The sequence below is a fragment of the Mesoplodon bidens genome (assembly GCF_964165515.1).
Source record: "Mesoplodon bidens genome assembly, chromosome: 3".
Classification (NCBI taxonomy): Eukaryota; Metazoa; Chordata; class Mammalia; order Artiodactyla; family Ziphiidae; genus Mesoplodon; species Mesoplodon bidens.
In genome coordinates, this window is record NC_138178.1 from 34,563,658 (window position 1) to 34,589,638 (window position 25,981).

Sequence of the window (25,981 nt, forward strand, 5' to 3'; positions counted from 1 at the left end):
AATAAGTGAAAAAGAAACACATTAAGGAAATTAACCACCCATTCATGATTTTTTCTTTAATTTTAGCAAATTGGGAATTAAAGGAAACTTCTTTAACTTCCTGATAAAAGGCATCTGCAAAATAAATATACAGTAAACTTAATTAATGGTGAAATATTGAAACCGATTCACCTAAGTTTGGAAATGAGACAGATGCCACTATCACCATTTCTATTCAACATTGTACTAGAAATCCTAGTTAGTATAAATAAATAAAGCAAGAAAAAAATAAAGTTCAAAGTGTTAAAGAAAGAAATAGGTATCCTTATGCACACATGATGTAACATCCAAAGAATCTAGGGATAAGAAGTAAAAGACCTCTATATAGAAAATGTGAAAATGTTACTGAAAGGAATTTTTGAAAGACCTAAATATTTGGAAGAGTACACCATGTCCATGGGTTTGAAGACTCAATATTATAAGGATGTTGGTTCACCCAAACTTATCAATAGATCCAACGTAATCTTAATCAGATTCTGGCAGATCTTCCTGTAGAAATTGACAAGCTGATTGCAGAATTTATATGGAAATGCAAAAGGAGCAAGAACGTTGGAAAACAAACTTGAAGACAAAGAACATGTTTAAATGACTTATACTTCCAGATGTGACAACTTATTATAAAGCTCCAGTAAGTAGCACTGCATGGTACTGGCACAAAACTAGACAAAAGAACTAATGGAACTGAACTGGGAGTCCGGAAGTACATATATATGTTCACATAAATTTTGACACAGACTAACTTGCAATACATTGAGGAGAGGATGATCTTTTCCATAAATGTTGCTGGGTCAGTTTGCCATCCAGAAAAATTAAAATATCTGAATCCCTTACTCTTACCATAAAAAAAATCAATTCCACGTGGGCCATAGACCCAAATATATTAAGTAAAACAATAAAGTTTCTAGGCAGTAGCATAAGAGAACACAAAGTCTTCATGACCTAGGGGTAGGCTGGTATTTCTTTAAAAAGACACCATCTGCCCTCTCCCCAAAAAAAGCACAAACATAAAAAAAAAGAATAGCAAATTGAACTTCATTAAAGTAAGAATTCCTATTTATCCAAAGACACCAATGAGAATGTGGAAGGCAAGCCAATGAGTGGGAGAAGAGGATTTTTACCCAGCATGTATAAAGGACCCTTACATATCAATTTTAAAAGATTTAACAGATCCCTGTTCAACCCTGGAAAACAGTCTTAAACAGGAGATTCACAGAAGAGAATCTCCAAATGGCTAATAAGTATACGAAAATGTTCTCAACATTATTAGTCATCAGGAAAATTCATATTAAAAACACAAAGAGACACCACTATACACCTGCTAGAACATTTAAAAACAATTTTAATGTAACAATACCAATTGTTGTCAAAGACATAGGACAACTGGAACTCTCATAGGCACCTGATAGAAGAGTAAACTAACACAACCACTTCAGAAAACTGTCAATATGTACTAAAGTATAATTTACAGCTTTAGCTATAATTTACACATAGCATATGACCCTTTAGTGTTTATATATATATATATATATATATATATATATATATATATATATATTACATATATATCTCCCAAAGAACTGCATACATATATGCACAAAATACATTATAAGAATATCCTGGGGCTTCCCTGGTGGCACAGTGGTTGAGAGCCTGCCTGCCGATGCAGGGGACACGAGTTCGTGCCCCAGTCTGGGAGGATCCCAAATACCGCAGAGCGGTTAGGCCCATGAGCCATGGCCACTGAGCCTGCGTGTCTGGAGCCTGTGCTCCACAACTGGAGAGGCTGCAACAGTGAGAGGCCTGCATACCGCAAAAAAAAAAAAGAATATCCCTAGGGCTTCCCTGGTGGCGCGGTGGTTAAGAATCCACATGCCAATGCAGGGGACACGGGTTCAAACCCTGGTCAGGGAAGATCCCACATGCCGCAGAGCAACTAAGCCCGTGTGCCACAACCACTGAGCCTGCGTGCCACAACTCCTGAAGCCCATGCACCTAGAGCCTGCACACCAAAAGAAGAGAAGCCACTGTAATGAGAAGCCTGCACACTGCAACGAAGAGTAGCCCCCACTCGCCACAACCAGAGAAAGCCTGCGCACAGCAATGAAGACCCAACACAGCCAAAAATGAAAATAAATAAAAATAAATTAATTAATTAAAAAAGAGAATATCCCTAGTATCATATTTTAATAGCCCCAAACTGGAAACAAAAAAATGTTCATCAATAGAATATTGTATAGATAGCAGTATAATTGCCCAATGGAATACTATATTTTAGTGAAAAATAAACCAACACACAGGAAGATGGATGAATCTCAGAAGCATAATAGTAAGCAAAAGAAGAGAAACACAAAAGAGTACATACTGTATGACTCCATTTACACTAAGCTCAAAAACATGCAAAACAAATGTATGGTGAGAAAAGTCAAGATAGTGTTTCTCTTGAGGGGTATGATGTCTTGCTGAAGGCAAAGGAAGGCATCCGGGGTGCTGGTAATATTCCATTGCTTTTTTGTTTTTTATAATAAATTTATTTATTTATTTATGGCTGCATTGGTTCTTTGTTGCTGCATGCCGGCTTTCTCTAGTTTCAGTGAGTGGGGGCTACTCTTCGTTCAGTGCGCAGGCTTCTCATTGTGGTGGCTTCTCTTGTTGTGGAGCATGGGGTCTAGGCACACAGGCTTCAGTAGTTGTGGCTCGTGGGCTCTAGAGTGCAGGCTCGGTAGTTGTGGCGCACGGGCTTAGCTGCTCAGCAGCATGTGGGATCTTCCCGGACCAGGGCTCGAACATGTGTCCCCTGCATTGGTGGGCAGATTCTCAACCACTGTGCCACCAGGAAAGTCCCAATATTCCACTTCTTTTTTTTTTTTAATTTGCACAATCTTTTGATCTATAATTTTTACTGTTACTTTATAAACCATGCAAAAATTAATACACTAAATTTAATGGGGAAACACTTGCCCTTGAAAAATTTTTAAATGTTTACACAAAGAGGAGCAAGAGTTTTTCACTTTGAAGAGTGACACATGGTACAGGAAAACAGTATTCAGGTCTTTTAGCTAAAAATATAATTACAAAGGTATGTTTCATGAGGGGTGGTGTGTGTGTGCATATTTTGGGCAAAATGAATACCCCATTTCATAAATAAATTAATGCAAATATTAATATTGAAGCGAATCAAGAAAGGACTCTATATAAGTACTAAAAGTCAACCCACACTTAAATCACAGAACATACCTGATTATGATTAGGGAAGAAACAGTTCTATTGTGAATTGGAGTAAACATTACTTTGACAGATTTCATTTCTCCAGGTTTTAAAATTAGTTTTAAAATTAAATGTCGGGAGAGGTGCTCTGTTAATCCTGTTAAACTCTGCAGTGGATGAGCCTTGAATCATTGGGTAAACAAATAGGAGTCATTTGTATATTCTCTGGAAAAATTTTTTTCCCTTTACCCCATCCACAGCCCAGTATTAGTTTCTTGAATTGATCAACTATATAAAAAATTTTATCCCTGATGATTTAGAGGCTGGATAGCTGACAAGGAGAGCTGGGCAACCAATGATGACACTTTATATTCTGCATTAAGTCCCAGAAAGGGCTTTGCTCCCCAGGTCACCAAAGTCTTCATGTTTGTACTAAGCACTTGTTTTTGTGTACAGATCTTTTTATTTTTAACTTTAAATGTTTTGAAACATGACACAAAAACAGAAAAGGACACAAACCTAAGAGATGAGTAGCTCAGTGTTTTAGCACAAAGCAAACAGCTGCCAATATTCCACTTCTTGATTTGGGTGTTGGTTACACAGGGCCTGCCCAAGTTGGTCTAAAAAGTGAAAAGATTCAAACTCAAGTATATCTGACTTCAAAGCCCTGTTGAATAAGCTATTTTAATAAATACGTGTCTGTGGTGGTGATAAGGAGGTCTACTTTAAAATGGGTATGAATAAGAAAATGTTCAAATTACCTCTCCTTTTATCACCCATTCAGTGACTAAAATCAAAGAACCATGACTAAGAAACCACTGCCACCTAGTGGCATCCTGCCCTATTTGCAGGATCAGGTATTTGGGTCATGACTCAACTTCCAAGCTGTCTACTGCCAATTCAAAATAGCAGGATGACAGCAAAAACTTGTTCGATCTCACACACACACCAAATATTTCTTTCTCAAGCAATCATTTATGGAAAGCGGCCATCTTTCCTTCAGACTGCTTATCTTAGTAACATAAATATTCAATCTTTATCCTATATTCATAAAAATAACAAGAACGTTACCTACTAATCATTGATCAGTTACAACATGGCAGACACTGTATTAATCTCCTTGCATAAATTATGTCATTTACCACTCATAACAATTCTATGAGGATTCCACTATTCTTATACTCATTTTAGAAATGAGTAGACTGAGACATACAGAGATTTCCCAAGGTCCACACACACAGATACTAAGTAATCAAGTTGAGATTTTAATCCATATCCCTAGGATTCCAAATGTCCTGCTCTCCTATTTTCCAAGCATGAAAGTTGGACCTTTCCTCCTCACAGTAGGAAATCCACAGTTGTGAGTTCCAGTGCTAGAGATGCCAAGGACTCACTGTGGACCACAAGCAAATCCCTTTACTTCTCAGGGACTCAGTTTTCTTATCTGTAAACTTAAAGGCTTGCCCAGATGATCTCTAAGGCTCCTTCCTGCCCCATCACCTAATGGCTCCTGAACACAGAAGAAAGGCATTAATCTAAGTCACTTGAAATATGTTTTTGTGGTTTGGTATGACTATTTTTAGACAATCACAGAATAAGAGCTCATTTCATGGAGCCAGCCACAAATTTCCCACAATCTTTGGGGGAAATCCAGGCATGAGGGATTCTAGTGCTTAATGAGATGAGGTAATACAGGAAAATATATAGCTGGAAGAAAATTTTATTAGTGTGAGTAAATGTACATTTTCAAGTGAATTACAAGACCTTAAGAAGTAAGTGTATATGCCCCATGGGGGAAATCACCTAAGACTTTAAAACAGAGCATGTAGTGTTCATTTTCAAGCATTCTGAGAACCTCTGCCGATGTGAGTAAAAAGGAAAATTGTGCAGGACTTTTAACCCTAGAAAGAAAAACAAATGACCTCAGAAAAATATCTTCAGTTAAGCAAATTGAGGATACTCTGTGACAGGTGCAATTGTTAGATAAAGGGGCTTTATAACACAACATGTGTTAATGTATTCATTCAGCAGAATCGCACTTATGTGAAATCTGCTGATGTGAAATCTACAGGATTAGCAACATTTAAGAATAATGCATGAAACTGGTCTGGCATTCAAGTAGTAAAGCATGCACCCTCCAGCTCAACATGCCTATTTTCTAAAAAAAATAAAATAAAGAAAAACAGCATGTTGGCTCATGCAAATACAAGACATAACATTCTGGGTCATATAATTCCTTAAAGTATTTCTAAGTTGTCACATACCTGTAATATGTTCGACACATGCATCCTAGCAAATTCCAATCCCGTGATGTCGATTTCAGAATTTACATCTGTGACAGAACTGTTAGGGAATGGGATGTCTGGTTCTTTCCATTAGTATTTCAATAGCCAACCTTAAATGAATAAAATAACAGAGGTAAGACACAGAGGTACAATGAGAAAGGTGTCCCAGAGAGATGCTCTTTTCTCCTGTCTTACCTGTTTTACCTCTGCAGAGGTGCTCCTGGTATTTTTCAGTCATTAAACAAGAATTTATCAGTGTGTAAGATAAGAATAAATTCAGAGATTAGGCATTTTAGGGAACACCACTCATGGATGATTTCAAAACCAAGAGTATTGCAAAAAACCAAGAGATCACAGCCATGATGGGACTAAAGCAACTAATGCATCCCCAATCTGGGGCCCATAATGCAAAGGCCCATGTGGACACAGTCACAGATGAGGAGACTGAAGCACAGTGAGAAGGAAAAACTGTGTATGCATCCAACAGACCCAAGCGTTGGTGCCTCCAAGTGTGGCCTGAAGGTCCCTCTGTAGAATGCTCCCCTGTCCATTTTAGTCTCGTTGCTGCTGTTCACACCCAGCTCAACAGCCAACACCCCCTCCCAAGTATCACCTGGTTCCCCAGTACGTACTGTCTCCTCAAGGCTTGCTCTAACCCTAGAAGGCTTAGCTCTCCCTTGCCCAACAATAATTCATAAATCCATGGATGCTACAGTAAGGATGGACCTTTGAGACATCTAGTCCTCTCTCTTTACATCAATTTCATCCATCCAACAAAAAAAGTATGTACCCCTGGCGACTAGCACCATGCCTGACACAACAGATTATCAAAATTTATTTACTGGATATAAAGATTTGCAAATTGTTCACATTTACAAGTTGAACAAGATCCATTCCCTGCTTTCTCTGAGCTCAGAGCCCAGCTGAGGAGATGGGACATGTTCAAAAGTAACACTAATTGAACAATAAGAAACCACAGTCATTTAGAGAGGCCTGGAGGAAGTGGCACTGGAGGTATATCTTAAAGGATGGAGATAAATTTCAACAGACAGATAAGAAAATGCTTTCTCTTTTCTTTAAAATCTTTGCCTTCTAGTTTCCTTGCTCACATTCTTCTGAGAACTTCAGCCGCATGGGCTTTTACTTCCAAATAGATGGGCTCATAAACAATCCCCATTGAGTATTTATGGATTGGACAGATGGATGGGTGGATGGGTAGATGGGTGGATGGGTGGATGGGTGGATGGATGGATGGGTGGGTGGATGGGTGGATGGGTGGGTGGATGGGTGGATGGATGGATGGATGGATGGATGGATGGATGGATGGATGGGTGGATGGGTGGGTGGGTGGGTGGGTGGATGGGTGGATGGGTGGGTAGATGGATGGGTGGGTGGGTGGATGGATGGATGGGTGGATGGGTGGATGGGTGGATGGATGGTTGGATGGGTGGGTGGATGGATGGATGGATGGCAAATGCTCCCTGCTCAAGTTCTGCAATAGTTCCCTATAGTCTATCATTTTGGGTTTTAGCTCATCTTGATTGACTTAATTGACCAAATCCATGTCATAGTTTAACCTTCATTGTGGTCCAGTCAATGTCCTAAATGTCTTGCAGAAATCCTGTACTAGACCCAATCTTTGGATTTCCCTAAAGTGTTCTTGGGCTGTAAAATGGCCTATTTACCTTCTCAAACTCTCCATCCCCTAAAGCCCAGTTCAAGTCTCACATCTTCCAGGAAGTCATTTTGACTATAGTAGCCCATAGGAAAATCTTTCCTTGAATTTCTGCAAGATTTGTAATGAGAACCACAGAGTTTGTTCCTCAAATACACAAAGGCTGAACTCTTCTTTATTTCAAGTAAAATCAGATTATTGTGCAAGAGATTGCTCTTCATGCACAGAAATGCATTTTGCATTTATGATGTGTTCTTTCCTATCACCTTGCAGAGATCTTTACAAGCTGCTGAGCAAGGAATGGGGAGGGGGTGGAGGGGGGACAGATGGAAACTGAGCTGAGTTTGAATCCAAGCTTCCTCACTTATAAGTCATTCCTCATCTTTAAAAAAAAATGGTGGGCTCCCCTGGTGATGCAGTGGTTAAGAATCCACCTGCCAATGCAGGGGACCTGGGTTCGATCCCTGGTCGGGGAAGATCCCACATGCCGCGGAGCAGCTAAGCCAGTGGGCCACAAATACTGACCCTGTGCTCTAGAGTGCACGAGCCACAACCACTGAGCCCATGTGCCTACAGCCTGTGCTCCGCAACAAAAGAAGCCACCGCAATGAGAAGCCCGTGCACTGCAACGAAGAGTAGCCCCCGCTCGCTGCCATTAGAGAAAGCTCCCGCACAGCAACGAAGACCCAACGCAGCCAAAAATAAATACATAAATAAATAATTTTTTTAAAAAGAGTTTAAAAAAATGGGATCAAGATACCTCTATTGCATCCATGTCCTGGCTATTGTAAATAGAGCTGCAATGAACATTGTGGTACATGACTCTTTTTGAATTATGGTTTTCTCAGGGTATATGCCCAGTAGTGGGATTGCTGGGTCATATGGTAGTTCTGTATGACAACTGAATGAGACACCTATGTGGATGCACTTAGTATGGCACATAGCAAACTCTAATCCTTCAATAAATGCTTGGTTCCCTCTTCTATTGGAAACTCTAAACTGTGGAGGCAGGGCTTAAGGCAAAATAGCCCCCTTTATCGAAGGGTTAATATCAAACTCTGAAACTAATAGTCTGATATTTAAATAATTTGTTAATAATTAAATGACTTTGAAAATGTCAAGCTTTAACTGTGAAATCTCTGTATTGCAGGGTCAGCCCTCATTCTATAAAACCCTGTAATCTGGAAGAGAACAGGATGTTGTTCTATGCAGGCAGTATAAATGTGCCACAGCCCCACAGTCAAGGCTTTATCAAAACAGTTCAGTTCTCTTACAAGCCGAGATCCTTGACAGCTACACTGTAGCTCTGTAATTATCTATAAAATGCCTGCAGATCACAATGGCCCTTCATTCTTCCCTGTGTCAGTGGCAGCCTTTCCTTGCTATTTGGGGTGTTCTCTTGAGCAGGCGTGAGCAGCCAGACAAGGCAATGCACTGAATTTTGAGGGTCCTGAATCAGAGGGAAGTTCATTCATCCTGGTGCCTTTCACCAGCCCTGTTTACAAACTTCCTGTGACAGAAATCTAAACATGCTTAAGCAAAATAATAATAATAATAAAGGGCGGGGGAGGGGATTTTTCCATCTGCCCAACTGGGAAGGACAAAGTGGAGAGTGCCGAGTACACTGTCTCCATGCTTCTGGATTCTGCTTCTCCCTGGGCACCGACCTCGTTTTCTCCTTTTACACACAGGCTTCCTCCTGTTGCCTCTTCCAGTTAGCACCTTATTTCTTTTCCCTTTGTGGTCAGATTTCATGAAATGGGAGTTGACACAAGACAGCTCTGTGTTCTCCTTTCCCCCTCCCTCCCCAAACCATCCCAGACTCATTTGTGTCCCTTCACTTCATTCTGAAACTGCTCTCATTCCCGTCACCAATAACCTCTAAATTGTCCAATTGATCATGCCTTGAAGTCTTTGGCCTTATTGGGCTTTTTTGTTGCCTTTGTTTCTCTTGGCTGGCTCTCCATCCTACATTTCCATGCAACATTCTCTCCTGGTCTCTTCCTATCCCCCTGGCTGCCCGTTCTTGGCGTCCTTTACTGGCTCGCCTTCCTCTCTCCACCTCTTAGATTGTGTTACTCCCCAAGGTTCCATCCTCAGCTCTCTTCTCTTTTCACACCATATCTTTTCTTTGAATGTGACATATCCACATTCCTGGCTTTAATTGCCACCTCTAAGTGATGACTCTCTATCTCCAACACAGATCTTTCTCTTGAATTCCAGTCTTCTAACTGATAATTGATTATCTCCTTTCCAATGTCCAAAGGCACTTGGAATTCAACATGTCCAAACTAAACTCAGCACCTACTCCACGGCCTTCAAAGTTGTTCCCCTTCTTCTCTGTATGGCGCCATCCTTCCCTCGGGATCCCAAGCTAGACATCTGATAACCATCCTCTGCTTCCCAGTTTAATTAACTCCAGGTCCTGTTCATCTCAAGACTATATCCTTCTCCCCTCAAAACCACTGCCACTGTCTTAGTTCAGGCCTTTGTCATTTCCCACCTGGAGGACCACAAAGACAGCCTCCCTGGTAGTACTGGTCTTCAGTCTCGCCTCCCCACCTCCTTCTAGTCCAGTCTCAGAACTCCTTCAAGTGTGCTCTTTCTAAAACACAACAGAATTGTGATTGTGTTACCCATCCATGCCCACTTAAAATTTAAGTTGCTTCCAGCTGTTCTCAGAACAGATCCTAGGGCAAAAATGTATTTTATCCTCTTGCCCATACCTGTTTCACCAGCCTCATCCCTCTCTGTGAGTTCTCGTGATCCAGCCTCCCCTGCTCCATGCAGGTGCTCCACTGTGGATGCTCTCTCTTACCTCTGCAAGTTGGCTTGAGCTGTTTCTCTGTACAGGGTGTTTTTCCCACTTATTCACCTGGAAGGTTCCCACTCATCCTACAAGTCTCCATTCAGCCATCGTATTAGTTTCCTGGGGCTACCAAAACAAACTACTGCTAACTGGGTGGCTTCAACAAGAGTAATGTACTGTCTCTCAGTTCTGAAGGTTGGAAGTCTGAAATCAAGATGTCAGCCGGGATGGTTTCTTCTGAGGGCAGTGAAGGGGGATCTGTCTTATTCCTCTCTCCTAGCTTCGGATAAGCCGCAGACATTATTTGACTTATCCATGGTATTCTCCTTGTGACTCCACACCATCTTCCCTCTATGCATGTCTATATCTTTGTCCAAATTTCCCCTTATTATCAGGGCACAGTCATACTGGATCAGGGCCCCCTAGTGACCTTAACTTAATCACCTTCACTTGATGATCTGCAAAGACTCTATTTCCAAATAAGATCATATTGACAGGTACTATAAGTTAAGACCTCAACATCTCTTGGGGGGAATGCAATTCAATTATTGTTTCCAATAATGATCCAGACCCTCATATAAACACTTCCCCACTAGGCTTTAGACACGTCTTTACCCAGCAATTCACAGGCCAAAACTAAGAAAAAGACCGGGACCCAGTGAGGTAATCTAACCCTGCTCCAACCATTTGTTCTTGCAGGGAAACTGAACTATTCTTTTCATAGCCTTCCGGGCCAAGGACCAAAGCACAGAAGTTAAAGCCAAGGGTCACCCATAGTGAGGAATCTGATATGGCCCTTCCACACCCCACATTCTGCCACAATGATGAAAAGCTACACCCTGGGGGTAAAAGTGAGCCAGAAGTACATTGGACTCCCTGCCCCCAACTCAGCAGTGCAGGGAGAGTTGCTTTGATGCTGAACAGAAAAGGGAGAGAGATGGTAAACTGACATTAGTCCTTACGCAGAATTATAGCCAGAATTCGCGTCACCAAGTAGTCTAAATTCCTCCTTCTCTCTCTCCCTCTCTCTCATGTTGAGCCACTGAAACTAAGAAAGCACCTGTGCGTCCAAAAAGAAGATGGATGTAGGGATAAAAATGAAATGATTGGTGGAAGACATATATAGCATCTTTAGAACAAAAAACAATTTAAATCAAAACCATGCAGTATTGATACAAGCACACTGACTTTTTTTTAAGAAAGGAGAGTGAATGAAGAACTCCTTAGGTTTTTTGGCTTGACGCTTTTAAAATTGATGTTCTAACAGTATATCATTTTTGTTATTGAAACTACATATAATGAAAATCCTTCATTGTTCTGACATCTGATTAAATTTCTTAACATCTTTTGCTCTTTATGTGTTTTTTAAAACTATTCGGGCTTTTGGGGCAGGAGGTGTTATGACACTGGTGGAGAACACTGTATTGCTTGGAATCCAGGGGTTGTGAAAACACTAAGAAGCAGCAATGTTTCCATAATGTCACAGGCAAAACAATTCTCAGGTCTTGAGTTCTACGACCAAGGTGCCAGGCGTGGCATCCGTGGCCTCAGAAAGTTTGAAACCCCTTCCTCACCTCAACATTACAGTAGAAAGTCACCCTCTTTGTAAGAAGGCAGGTGGTAAGTGAAATAACAGGAAAGCTGTCACATAAAATGAGGCATTTCAGGACTTGAAGGGGCCTTAGAAATCAACATTTGTGAAAGCTTAAATGGGTCCTTTTGTAGGACACAGTCGCTATTGAGCTGTTTGTCACACAACAGAAGCCCAGGTGGAGGAAATCAGGGTGAGCAGCTCATAGGACACCTTAGGAAGCTGTAGTGTTGCCTAAAGACTTCAGTCCACTGCTACGACAAATGTTCAGATGGTTCTTAAGCTCTAGGGTCCCTTGACCACAGAGGGCTTTACCTCTAGCAGAGAGGTGCACAGGCCAGTGGTATCAACCTCTCCTAAGAAGGACAGCCAGGGCAAGTATTTTGCAGACAACTGGCTTTGCCAGAGAGGGCAGAGCAGGTAAGCACACCCTTCCCCCAACAAGGCTTATTCCTTCCTGAGTAACTTCCCGAGGCACTTTCACCTCTCTGGGCCTCAGAGTCCTCCTTTATATAATGAACGGCCTGGACAACACCATTTGTGTAGTCCCTTTCAGCATCGCAGTTGTATTGCTGCTGTAACAAATTACCACAAATGTAGTGACTGAAGCACAAATTTGCAGTTGTATAGGGCAGAAGTCTGAAATGGGTCTCGCTGGGCTCAAATCAGTTTGCCTGCAGGGCTATGTTCCTTCCAGAGGCTCCAGGGGACAATCTGTTTCTGTGCCTTTTCCAGCTTCTAAGGGCCTCCCACATTCCTTACTTTTCCCCCTCCTTGCAGCAATGTCAGGCTGAGTCCTTCTCAATCTGCCATCCCTCTGGTTCTCTCTTCTGATTTCCTTTTCCATTTCTCTGGACCCTTGTGATTACATTGGGCCCTCCCAGATAACCCAGGAAAATCTCCCCATCTTAAAGTCATGTGATTCCATTCAAGTCACCTTCTATCTGCAACCTTCATTTCTCTTTGCCACTTAACCTAACATAGGCACAGATCCTGGGGATTAGGGTGTAGACATCTCTGGGCGATCATTATTCTGCCTACCACACCAATAACACAAAATTCTGTTTCTATAATAATCATGTTTCATGCCTATCGCCTACCCTTCACCTACCAAGAGCCCCAGAAGTGAGTGCCATTGAAATAAGGAATAAATACTTTGACTTCTAAACCACCTGATGTTGGGAAACCTAGAAAAGGAGCGAGGAAACTGACATTTCTTGAGAGTATCAGCTACTCTGTCACATGCTTCATCTACAGCATCGCATTTGTTACCATTTTCATAGGAGAAAACTGAGAGTCGGGTCGTTTAATTAATATGGCTTGTAAGTGGTTGAGTGGGAATTCAAATCCATGTGCATCAGGACAACTGCAGAGTTTATGTTCTTTTTCATCCATTAGTCCTTTCCCAATTGAGAGTCCCCTAACGCAACTAAAAGAACCACGTGGTTGAATATACTCAGTTCAAAAGACTATCCTCTATTCTGAGATTTTGTCCTTCCTATTTTGTTTTGTTTTGTTTTGTTTTGTTTTGTTTTTAGAAGGATTTTTAATTTATAGAAGTATAGAAGGATGGGGTGGAAAACAAGGGCTGTTGAACTCGTACAGACCTGGTCTTGAATCTCAGCCCTGCTGCCCACTGTCCATGTTACTGAGAAACACTGAGCCTCTGTTTGCTTCTCTATAGAAGAGGATAATAAGGTCTATCTCATAGAGCTGTTTAAAAGGTGGAGATACTGCATAGTACCTGGCACGGTACCTAATATTGCTCTGATATTGATATTGACATGAACACTCCCATTCCACAATCTTTGCAATGCCAACCAATCCCTGGGCTCCATCTAGCACTGTTATACAAATGACACCTGTATCCACATTCCTAGGTTGCTTTCTTCCTGGTCCTGATTTTCCCAGAGCATGCTAAGCATCTCCACCTGGATGCCTTAGCAGTGTCTCAAACTCAGTACATCCAAAGCTGAACTCTGCCCTACCCCAATGTCTGCTTTGTCTCCCGTTTTCTTTGTTTCTATTAATGGTGCACAGCCAGTATCCAGTCACCCAGGCCAGTAACTTGGGAGTCTTCTTTGATTCAGTTTTCCCTTAAACTGATAGTTCTTGCCTCTGTAACCCTTCCTCCCGCAGGCTTCCTTCTCCTAGTTCTCATGGCCACTGTATCAGTGGTATCAGTGTTCATTGCTGCATCCCACACACATACTATGCCCCATGGCCTTTTACCTCCAGCTTCTCTGCCCTGGGTTACTGTTTTAGTGGTATCATCACTCCCCTGTCCAGAAGCCTTATAGTTTCCCAGTGCCTCTAAAATCACATCCAGACTCCTTAGCCTAGTTTTCAAACTCCTTTGCAAGCCCCCACCAGCTTTCCTGTGCTACCTTCTTTCCTACCACTCCTTCCATATACCCTAAAGTCCAGCCAAATTATCAAGGACCTGCTTTTGCCTCACTTCTCCCCATTGTTGCCTGGTTCCATGCTTTTGCACACACTCCTCCTTCCACAAGATCGCCTCATGTCCTGATAAGACATCCTCCAGGATCTCCTCCCTGGACCTTCATGTCTCCAGGTAAATGCTACCTACAACAAGCCTTCTTTTCTCTTTAGCCAGTAGACTGCTCGTTTTAGTGGTTGCCGTCTATAGGCCTTCACTATAAAGCTGGGTGATTATGATACATCACTTTGAATGTAGTGGTCAAAGCTGTATAGGAAATATAAATGTAAATTGGCTTTTAGTTATGTATTCATAAACAATAGGTGGTCACTTTTGCCTGGACAACTAAGCCACACAATACCTGGCCCTTCTCAATGAAAGTTAGGACAGCACCCACTTACTCTGTAAAACAGAGGTCCCAGTGGCTCTCCCCGTAATAGCTGCTTCCCTGGCACCTACCAAAATCCAGGGACAAAAGTGTGACCTCTTCCCTGGTTCCATGGGAAAGAGCCAGTTTCTTAGGGGGTCCCATGAGCTGCAGGAACACCCTCAGGATCCTCCCCTTTCCTCCCACCAGGGTCAGGGAAGACAGGAGGCGGCATTAAACTTTTCCTACATTCACACGCCCAACTTGTGAGTCCGTGATCTCTCTAGAGACCCACTGGTTTAGAAGAAAAAGAAGCAACTTCTAGCTCAACTCCTGCACCTGGAAAGTGAGTTCTTTATGAAATGACTAATCCTTCCCTTTCACCCACCCCACATGCTCACAAGCCCCACATCTACCAGGAACCAGCTGGTTTTGGAAAGCTTAGCTGGCTCTCCTGCTGTCAGTCAACTTCCGCCACCCTACATCATGGTATTTTCTAATCCCAACTGTGCATCAGAATTATCCATGGAGCTTTGCAAGCACAGAAATTCTGCCTCCCGTCCCTAACAGACCCCATCATAACCTCCAGGGGCAGGGCCTGCATCTGTACCTTTTATTTAATTGGGGCTTCCTGATTTCTAGTTTGTCATGAGGAGAATGGTCCCACCACAGTGTCCCGAATTACAATAGTAACTCCCACTTTATGTGACATTTGGTCCCTCCTCTTGAGGATGCTCTCCCAATACTTATACCCACATGCCTAGGATCTTCCATGTGCTCATAATTTCAGCAGACCCATCCGTTTCCTGGAGCTGCACCATTGGGCATTTGTAGGCTCCACTGGTGATTGCAGTGCATGATCAGATCAGTTCCCTTCCAACTTGAGGAATTCCAGAATCCTCTTCAAGTGGCTTTCTCTGTCTCCCTGGTGGGAGTGAAGCAAATTTACTATTCCTAATCATCTCCCTGAATTGGGAAATGAAATGAATACTGCTCTACTTAGAGAACTAAGCTGAAAGTTGAGAGAGAGAAAATGATTTTTGAAGCCCAATGCCATAAACTAAATTCATAAATTTTAAAAAATAACCTTTAGATCCTTTCACTAGATTTTCTCAAGTTCTTTTTTTACTACTGTATTTCAAATTCCTACTTCTGATGCTCCTCCTTCACTGTAGATCAATCCATTCATTTTTTTAAAATTCTACCTGCTTCTATTAAATGCCAGGAATGATGGCTCTAAAAGACCAAAGATAAATGCATGTTATCCTGTCATTCATTTCTAGGAGAAAATCAGCTATAAATTTAGTTTGCTTCAAACTCCATACCTAGTACAGTTCAGCTACCACTGATTTTCCTGATGTAAATATTTTGCAAAAAAAAAGTTAAAACAGTCTGAGATCCTTTGCTACTTGATTTTAGTATTATGAGTATCTTGTCACAGAATTTCCAATTTCCTTTATGTGTTCTTTTTAAATAGTTTCTCTTCATTCTCAAGTGTGATTATATTTTGTCTTGGGAACAAAACATTTCCCAAGGAACATAGGTCCAACCATATAGTGGGAGGCCATGGAAAAACCCTGTTGCATCTGTAGGAATTTGGTATACATGGCACACATCCATCTTCAGGGGGAGGGATGCAATGATGAGAAAAAGCCATAGTGGTGGTTCCCCAGTTCATCTTTCCCTTATCACATCTTAAACACTGGGGAAGAGAAAACCAAATATTTTCGGATTCTGGCTAAGCATCAGCAGGACATTCCTGGGGACCCTGGGAAGCCTGTTGATTTTGTAGTTCAGGGTGGATATGGTCAATTGGTATCATTAAAGCAGGGACAGGCTGCCTATAAAAGCCATGGCACCAGGAAAATGTAGCCAACAGGGAAGGACTAAAATTCTTCAAGCTCCCATGATGTGCCGGGTGCATCCTGCTTGACCTCCCAACACTGAGAGAAGCAGGAGGTTTGGATGCCACCCGGGGTACATTGTGAAAAGCTCTAAAAACACATTTCAAATTGGCAGTTTACCAAAAACATTATTATTACCAAAGTCTGTGAGAAATGAAGACACTTACCCTCTCCCAGCCCTACCCACCATCACAGCTTTATTTTCTAAAGTGTGGGTGATGCCCGAGGGTGCAATGAAGCTCATTGAGGGGATAAACAAGAAGCATGGGTAAGAGTGAGAGACGAACTCAAAGTGAAGGAAAGACGGGGGTTAGGGGTGCATTTTGGCTACCTACTGCCGCCTGAAAGATCACCCCAAACTTAGTGACTGAAAACAGCAAACGGTTTTTGTCTAGCAAGTTCTGTGAGTCAGGAATTCAGAAGTGGTATAGCCAGGTGGTTCTGGCTTGGGGTTCCATTGAGGTTGCAGCCAAGATGTCAGCTGGGATTTCAGTTATCTGAGGGCTCGACTGGGTTTCCAAGCTCACTCAGGTGCTCTTAGTAGCCAGCCTCTGCTTTGTGACACCTGGCCTCTCCATAGGGCTCTTGGAGTGTCCTTAGGACATGGTAGTTGACTGCTCCCAGAAGGAGAGATCCAAAAGAGAAAGCAAGGAGAAAGTTCTGCGACCTCTTATGACTGAGTCTTGGAAATGGATACCAACATTTCCACTTTATTCTCTTCACAAAAAAATGAGTCACTAAGTCTAGCTCACACTCCCAGGAGGGGAATAAGACTCCACCTGTTGAAGGAAACCGTATCACAGCATTTGTTCACACAGTAAGTCCAGTACATATGAACGAGTTCTGTTCTCAGAGCATGTTCTGTTCTCAGAGCATGTTCATTAAGTCCAACAAAGTTAGCCTAGGTGCCCAACTAAGACAATTGGCTTCACTGTACCAGCTACATCACCACTGCTTTCATGCTTGCTTCCGGACATCCTGGGCTTGAAATAAAGATACTGTACTACTGTACTCTCTACAGTTCTGCACAGTAAAGTACACAAAAGCACAATCACTTGTAGAGGATGTGCACACGTGACAGTGTACGCCAGACACATGAGCTAACTTATGTGATTGGACCTGTGAACGCATGTTCACATGTTTGAAAGTTCGTGGCTTGAAGGTTTGTATGTACGGGACTTACTGTATTTCAAAACCAGGATTTAGGGGATTCAGGTGGGGATTCAGGAATGGAGTGGGGATTCAGGAATGGAGTGATGGTGGAGAATTCTGCTGTGCACATTACTTGGCAATAAAAACACTATTTTTACATTCTCACACAGTTGCTTCCAGACAACCATTTCAAAATGGCAACTCCTTCGGAAGGGTGTGTCGTCACTTGCAACTGTAGGAACCTATGGTTCCATATTAGCACAGTCCTGTCAACCACCTTCTGTTTGGGTGCTCAAAGCTAATAAGCAATTGTATCGACTTATTAGGAAGGTCTTACAGGTCATGGGCCTTTTGGGAGGCCCAGGCTAAGCTCACTGCCCCCAGACTGACCCCAAGGCTGCACTGAATGCAGCAAATTAAACACAATATGTTGAACACTTTGCATATTTGCCCTGTGTATTAAATTCATATAATTTTGTACCAAGAGATATAGCTTTGTCCCTGCAAAGTCTCCCTAACTCCATCTCAGATAAAAATAAGCAAAGCTGCTTTTAGAAGCTTTGTATACTTTTCCCCCTTCTGACAGCCTTCAAGTGGCAGCATATGATTTTGTCCCCGAGACATACAAAGTGTTTTAATTAAAGGTTGTCTAAAAATACAGAACGTTTCCACAACCACGTCTGCCATTAACTCTTCTGACATTCTGGCGGCATTAAGTCCCGGAAAATTCTTTACATATTAAAAAGTATCCAAGTGTGCCTGCACACTGCTGGCTGTTTGCACTGACAAAACCAAACGGTCTGTTTACAGTTGGTGACCACAGTAATTAGAGTCACTGCAGGGCCCGAGGCAATTTGTTCTTACAACTTGAGAAACAAGCTTAGAGATTTTGTGGCATTTTGTTGAATGTCTCTATTTAAACATCCTAAGAGGAGAAGTAACGGCCTACGTGTCCACTAGACCAATCTGGGGAACCGGTTTTTTTTTTTTTTTTTTGGTCCCAGTTGGTTGCCAACTGTTTCTGTGACCTTGAACAAGTCAGTTAACCCTTATTGGCTTCAGGTTTGTTTAATCTGTTGAGTTGGCCAAAAAGTTCGTTCGGGTATTTTTGCAACATCATTATGGAAAACCCAAATGAACTTTTTGACCAACCCAATATAATAATAGCAGTAGCTATTCAGCAGTGACAACGTGCCAGGGAGTATGCAAAATGCTTTACATTGACGATGACACAAATCCTTACCTCATCCCAATGAGACAGGGCCTATTATTATGCCCATTATATAAGCTTCCTTCCTCTTGCTTATTTATGTCTTATATGATGGCAAAGAAAGCTTTCCTCTGAGAGGCAATGGAGGGTCAGGGTAAACAGCATATACTCGGAGAGAGTGCCTGGGTTCAGATGCTAGTTCTGTCATTTACTGTCTGTGTGCTCTCAGGCTAACTTGTTAACCTCTCTGTGCCTCATTTTTTCCCAACAGTAAAATGTGGGTAATACTAGGACCTACGTTATAGGCTTGTTAATATGAATTAAATAAGTTAACATTTGCAAAGTACTTAGAACAGTATTTGGTACATAATAAGTTTAGTTAAAAAATTATAAATCTGGATGATCTTGGGCCAGGCTTTTACTGGAAAGAAGAGGTAGGTCGGGGAATTGGGCCCCTGATTAGTCAAGGCAGAGAGAGAAGATGTGCTTTCAAGAATGGCCTCTGTCCAGATGGGCCTCTAGAGTGCTGCCTCCCTGGAGCTGAAGAGCCTTGGGGCTGCCCTGCCCGGCCAGGCTGGAAGACAGCAGAGCCTCCCTGAGGTCTCCGCCTGCATTTGGAGACACTTCCGTGAATGGTAGCAAAGCCCAACCAAACACACAGCAACAAGAGCCATGTTCAGTGCAGAGCAGAAGTCACGGCACTGCACGCAGAATTCCATGCTGCTGGTCCCAATTAGGCCCAGTCATGACACCCTTTTCCTCTTTCTCTGTAATCCCTACAGCAACCTTGCAAATAATCTATCAAGACCCAAGAGCTTAAATACAATTTTTGCTCTGGTCCACCCTGGCCCACAGATGGACAGCAGCCATGCATGAATAAGGTCTTAGCTTTTTCATTCCTTCTTCTGCCCAAATATTCTTCACTACAAAAGAGAGGCTGCCGTACATATTCCCAAGGCTACGGTGGGTAGTGTAGGGGTTCTCCTCTCTGAGATAACAAGTTGAAGGTCTTTGTACACAGGAACCTCTACACAGGCTGCCGTACATATTCCCAAGGCTACTGTGGGTAGTGTAGGAGTTCTCCTCTTTGAGATAACAAGTTGAAGGTCTTTGTACACAGGAACATCTTTGCAGAGGCAACCAAAAACGAATCTTTCATTCATCAGAACTTAGGGAGTGAAGTGAGAAGTGTGGATTCTCAAGAGAAGAGCTGTTCAAGTGGAAGATAAGGGACTTAACGGCAGCTGGAGGGCATGAGGAGAAAGTAGATCTGCATTGAACAGGTTCAGGAAAATCAAAGGGAAGAGAGCAAGAGAAGAGATAGGATGTCAAAGAGAATTTGGGGCTGAGCATTGTTTCATGGGAACAGCTGCAGTCCACATCGGGGACGCTCAGAAAAGGGGACATGGAGAGAATTTTTAAGAAGTGTTGCTATGCATTAACAATGTCTCCCCTCCTTCCACCTAGCCTCTCCCTTGGAGATTTTTCAAGAGACTAAGTAAAAACTGGCAGTGTTTTCAGTTCTATTATTCTGAGGCACTTTTAATTCCTGTAATTGATACTACGCAAAGATGGGGCCACATGGGGCCCCAGTTATAGTTAGGTTTTGTATGTGTATATATATGACACACTGGCTTTCAGTAGAACCTCAACCCTGAGATTCCATAGTTCTGAGAACATAGCATCCAGGCAAATGTTACTTAAACAAGTGTGCCACGCCCTCCTAAGAAAAACGTGCCTTTTATCTTGGGGGCCCCCATGACCAACATTAGGAGTGGCTCAGAAGGAACATTGCACAGAGTGTAAAACAGGGACATGTCAGAATCTCCTGGGGACACCTACATACACTTGTGGGGAAGTAGTGGGGTTCCAGCAAACACATGTGGGTCCAGAACCAGTTGGCTATCTTTGGTTATTATTATTATAAATCTCTGGGGACTTCCCTGGTGGTCCAGTGGTTAAGACTCCGTGCTTCCAATGCAGCGGGCACAGGTCTGATCCCTTGTTGGTGAACTAAGATCCCACATCCCGCTTGGCCGAAAAAAAAAAAAAAAAATCTCTGATACTCCTAGGCCTGGAAAGCAAGTCCTTTATGAAACAGCTAATCCCTCCCTTTCTCCGACCCCACATGAATTCTTCAGCTGTAAGCCAATGTCACTTGTAAGACACAAGAGTGCACCATTCATTTAAAAATAAATGGGAGGGGGCTTCCCTGGTGGCACAGTGGTTGAGAATCTGCCTGCCAATGCAGGGGACATGGGTTCGAGCCCTGGTCTGGGAAGATCCCACATGCCGCAGAGCGGCTGGGCCCGTGAGCCACAACTACTGAGCCTGCATTCCACAACAAGAGAGGCTGCGATAGTGAGAGGCCCGTGCACTGCGATGAAGAGTGGCCCCTGCTCGCCGCAACTAGAGAAAGCCCTTGCACAGAAACGAAGACCCAACACAGCCATAAATAAATAAATAAATAATTTTAAATAAATAAATAAATAAATGGGAGGAGCTGAGTCAGAGACCACATAGGCTTCCATGGCTGGGAGAGGGATTGAATGAGTTCTGTCCCCTATCCTTCATAGCATTTCCTCATCTCCTCTTCACTCACAAACTCCCAGAGTTGTTTATGAGCCCATCATCCCATCAGTGATATCAAGAAGCTCCACGGAGATTCCTGAGCCCGCTGCTAACCAGGCTTCACAGCCACCTTCCGTGCTGGTGGGGACACTCTCTCCTCGGAAACATCGGTCCCTCCCCCCTCGACTTCAATGATGTCACACCGCCTTCAGTTGTCCTCCTAATCCACTGGTTGTGCCTTCTCTACCTCTTCGCAGGCTTACATTCCTCTACATCCCCATTTTATTTTTCCTCAGGGACTCCACGCTAGGCTCTCAATGTATTACCCTGCTTCCCTTCCCCAAGCAGCCTCATCAATGCACCCAGGTTCATTGCCATCCAGAATGTCAGCACGCTCCTCAGAGCTCAAAAGGGCCCTGTCTGATTGTACACTTTAAATCTCCACTCGGATATCTCAAAGATCATCCCTATTCTGTGTGTCCAAGACAGAACATGTTATCTACCCTTCCAACTTGGTTCTCTTCCAAGATTCCTCCTCTCAGTTAACCTCAGAAATAACAAGAGGGGGGCTTCCCTGGTGGCGCAGTGGTTGAGAGTCCGCCTGCTGATGCGGGGGACACGGGTTCGTGCCCCGGTCCGGGAGGATCCCACATGACGTGGAGTGGCTGGGCCCGTGAGCCATGGCCACTGGGCCTGCGTGTCTGGAGCCTGTGCTCTGCAACGGGAGAGGCCACAATAGTGAGAGGCCTGCGTACCACAAAAAACAAAAACAAAAAACAAAACAAAAACAGAAATAACAAGAGGGAGAACAAACAGACACTCTCTGCTTACCAGATCCCCAATGCCATGCCACACATATTAAAAGTGACTTCTATAAATCTCTTACTTTGCACAAGAATTCTAACGGTTGGTTCTTTATTGGCACTATTTTGCCAATAAAGAAGCTAAGGAACCGAGAAGTTAGAGGATTTCTCTCCATTAATAAGTGGCGGCTCCACTGTCTACATAGCTGTCAAGCCAGAAACCAGGAAGACGTCATTGACATCCTTCCCCTAGCAACAACCTCCTCATCAACTCATCACCAGTCTGTGGCCTGTTAGGAACCGGGCCGCACAGCAGGAGATGAGTGGCGGGGGAGCGAGGGAAGCTTCATCTGTGTTTACAGCCGCTCCCCATCGCTTGCATTACTGCCTGAGCTCCGCCTCCTGTCAGCATTATGGTGAGTTGTATATTTCATTATATATTACAGTGTAATAATATAAAGTGCACAATAAATGTAATGTGCTTGTTGTCCAGCTTTGCTTCTAAATAGATGTTTATTCGCTCTATTCTCTTTATCTCTGTGGCCACCTCCCTTTCCCACCTTCCGTTGTTTCTTTTTTTTTAATTATAAATTTTTTTTTATTTTTTAATTAATTTTTATTGGAGTACAGTTGCTTTACAATGTTGTGTTAACTGCTACTGCACAGCAAAATGAATCAGTCATACATATATGTATATCCCCTCCCTTTTGGATTTCCCTTCCATTTAGGACACCACAGTGCATTAAGCAGAGTTCCCTGTGCTATACAGTATGTTCCCCTCAGTTGTCTATTTTATACATAGTATCAATAGTGTATATTACTGATATGCCTGCAATGGCCTCTCCACCTTCCTCTATCTCCTCTTGTTCATATCTAAAACATTCACCACACTGCAGCCAAAACGACAGTGAATTTGATCACCTAAGCCTTTTAATATCTCCGCATTGCTTTTAGAATAAAGACCAAATTCCTAATGATGAGAGCCTGCAACACCCCTCAGGGTCAGCTTCCCTCAACCTTCAACTCTCCAGCTGAAGGCTGCGTGCCAGTTACACTGTTTTCAGTTCCTGGAATGCATCTTACTTCCTCCTTCTTTCACCCAGGCTCTTCCTTCTGCCTAGAATATTCTTTACCCCCTCACTCTACCTAGTTAGTGCCTTGTCATTCTTCAGGTCTCAGACCAAAATCATTGTTTCAGAGAAAATTCTCTGCCCCCAAATGATGTGTTCTTTTCCTCAGGGCATTAATCTCCCTCAGGCATTTGTTTCACTATTTGATTGATGTCTGTATCCCTTGCTGGTTGGTAAGTTCCTTAAAGCAGCTGGTCCCCAACCTTTTTGGCACCAGGGACCGGTTTGGTGGAAGACAATTTTTCCACGTACCGGGGCGGGGTCGGGGAGGGTGGTGTCGGGGGGATGGTTTCGGGATGATTCAAGCACATTACATTTATTGTGCACTTTATATTATTACACTGTAATATATAATGAAATATACAACTCACCATAATGCTGACAGGAGGCGGAGCTCAGGCAGTAATGCAAGCGATGAGGAGCAGCTGTAAATACAGATGAAGCTTCCCTCGCTCCCCCACCACTCACCTCCTGCTGTGCGGCCCGCATCCTAACAGGACATAGACCAGTACCAGTCCGTGGCCCGGGGGTTGGGAACCTCTGCCTTAAAGGCATCGAACATGTCTATTTTGTTCACCTTTACACCCTCATTTAACCAGCACAAAGCCTGGCAAATAGTTGGCACTCATTGATGTCTGCTGGCTGGATGGATGATGGATGAATGGATGGATGGATGATGGATGATGGATGATGGGGGATGGATGGATGGATAGATGGATGAACGGGTGACTGATTAAATAAAGAGGGAATCAGAAGCCCAACCTACTTGCCCTTGTTTTTGTTCCCCTCATTTACCTAAAAGATAATTTTTTTCCCTCCTTTGCATGCTCAACCATGTCTTCAGTATATTGCGTGGGTGTTAAGCACCAGAAGTCGATTCCTATAAACCTAAAAAGAGGCCAGCTGCCAGACTCATGATAGCAATGAATAAAACTGGAGAGGAAAACAGAGTTCTAATCACAGCAGGAGACAGTGCAAAGAGCACTAAACTGATGTCTAGAAACGTGCTTCCAGTCACAGCTTTGTCACACATTAGGTATGATCCCAGAGAAATCTCTCTGCTTTCTTAGCCTCTCCAAATGCTATTTTTTTTAAAAAAGTTGGCGATACAATGTTGTCTTCATTTCTCAGAATCCTCACTTGGCTTATTGATGAGTTTCAGTTTGTTTCAATTACAGTATTTGAATTCTTCACACAATGACTTCACATGGGGTACAAAAGGAAGGTTTAAAATCAGAAAATTCATATAAGAAAGAAGTATCCATTTTAAATTTCATTTGGCGTTTTTTCCAGACCAGGTACTAGTGTTTTGCTGCATTTAAAAATAGCAATTTAAACGTTCTCCTTTTATTCACTGTAGTCATTTATTTTCAGTTCTATAGACTTTAAACTAACATAGAAGAAGCCATGGTTATTTCACTGTCAGAATTATTAATTTCTCTTTATCATAAATGCTGCTGAGTGAAGTCATTTTATGTACTGCAGCTCATGGCTGCAGCCTATCGTCTATGTGTCCATCATCAAAACACATTTTCTTAAAAAAAAAGTTAGGGCTTCCCTGGTGGCGCAGTGGTTGAGAGTCCGCCTGCCGATAGCAGGGGACACGGGTTCGTGCCCCTATCCCGGAAGATCCCACATGCCGCGGAGCAGCTGGGCCCGCGAGCCATGGCCGCGGAGCCTGTGTGTTCGGAGCCTGTGCTCCGCAACGGAAGAGGCCACAGCAGTGAGAGGCCCGCGTACAGCAAAAAAAAAAAAAAAAAAAGTTAATAAAGTATAAGCACCACAAATTGAGCTTCATCTTCTTTCTATAATCGCTGAATTTTATTTGTGCCCTTTCCAGAAATTACCTCGGAAAGGGAAGAAAAGCAAGCTTCGGATCTGCATTAAGTCTAATTAAGATAAGTATAGTGCATGACTTGGAGTGAGACCCATACCACCAGGAAACTTCGGTTCATTTCCTGTCTAAGTGTAAATAAACACATCCACTTTGCTGTTAATAAAAGCAATTGCAAGGCAATAAAAAGCTTAGCTGACATGAAGAAAGATAGAATTATGAATACTTAATGACAACATGCCCCAGTTAAGAGACACAGACCTGGAATATGTTAGTCCAAACGCATGTGAATTTCCACCAGTGAGGGAAGGACCTGCAAGTTTCACAGTAATGCTGAGCTTCAAATGTGTGAGTTCCAGAAACTCAATCTCAACCAAGATTTTGGGGTTTATTTTAGATTTGGTATTTTAAACGTGGGAGGGAAGCAACGCGTAAATGGTGGATTCAGTGTTCCTTTGTCAGGGGGTGGGTGAATATTGTTGAAAAGGAGTCAAGTTACAGATTTAAAGAAATGCAATCCTCTTTCATATAAGAGTTAACTACAAAAGTACAATTTTTAAACCTGTTTAAAAGTGTTTATATCCAGAAGGTCGAACAAGACATTTTATCCACATTTTGTTTAGAGGTCAGGCAATCTTGCAGATTGGGGAACAGGCTTACATACATCAGCTGGGAGACCTTGGGCAAGTCTCTTCCCTACTCTGGACTCAGTTTTCCTGGCTACACACTTTAAGATGGAAGTCCTCCAAAGTCTCTTTAGCTGGAATATTCCAGGATCATATTCATAATTTTATCAAAGCATGAGTTGAACGTTTCCTGCTTCCAAATTTTCATAAGTGAAAATTTCCCATCTGACTTGTGCATGAACACCTCTTAGGTTTGGTTGTTGAAGGTCATTTCAGATCTGCTTTATGGCCTTCAGTCATTAACTCAGCAAACATTTACTGAGTGCCCGGTACCTTGTTTC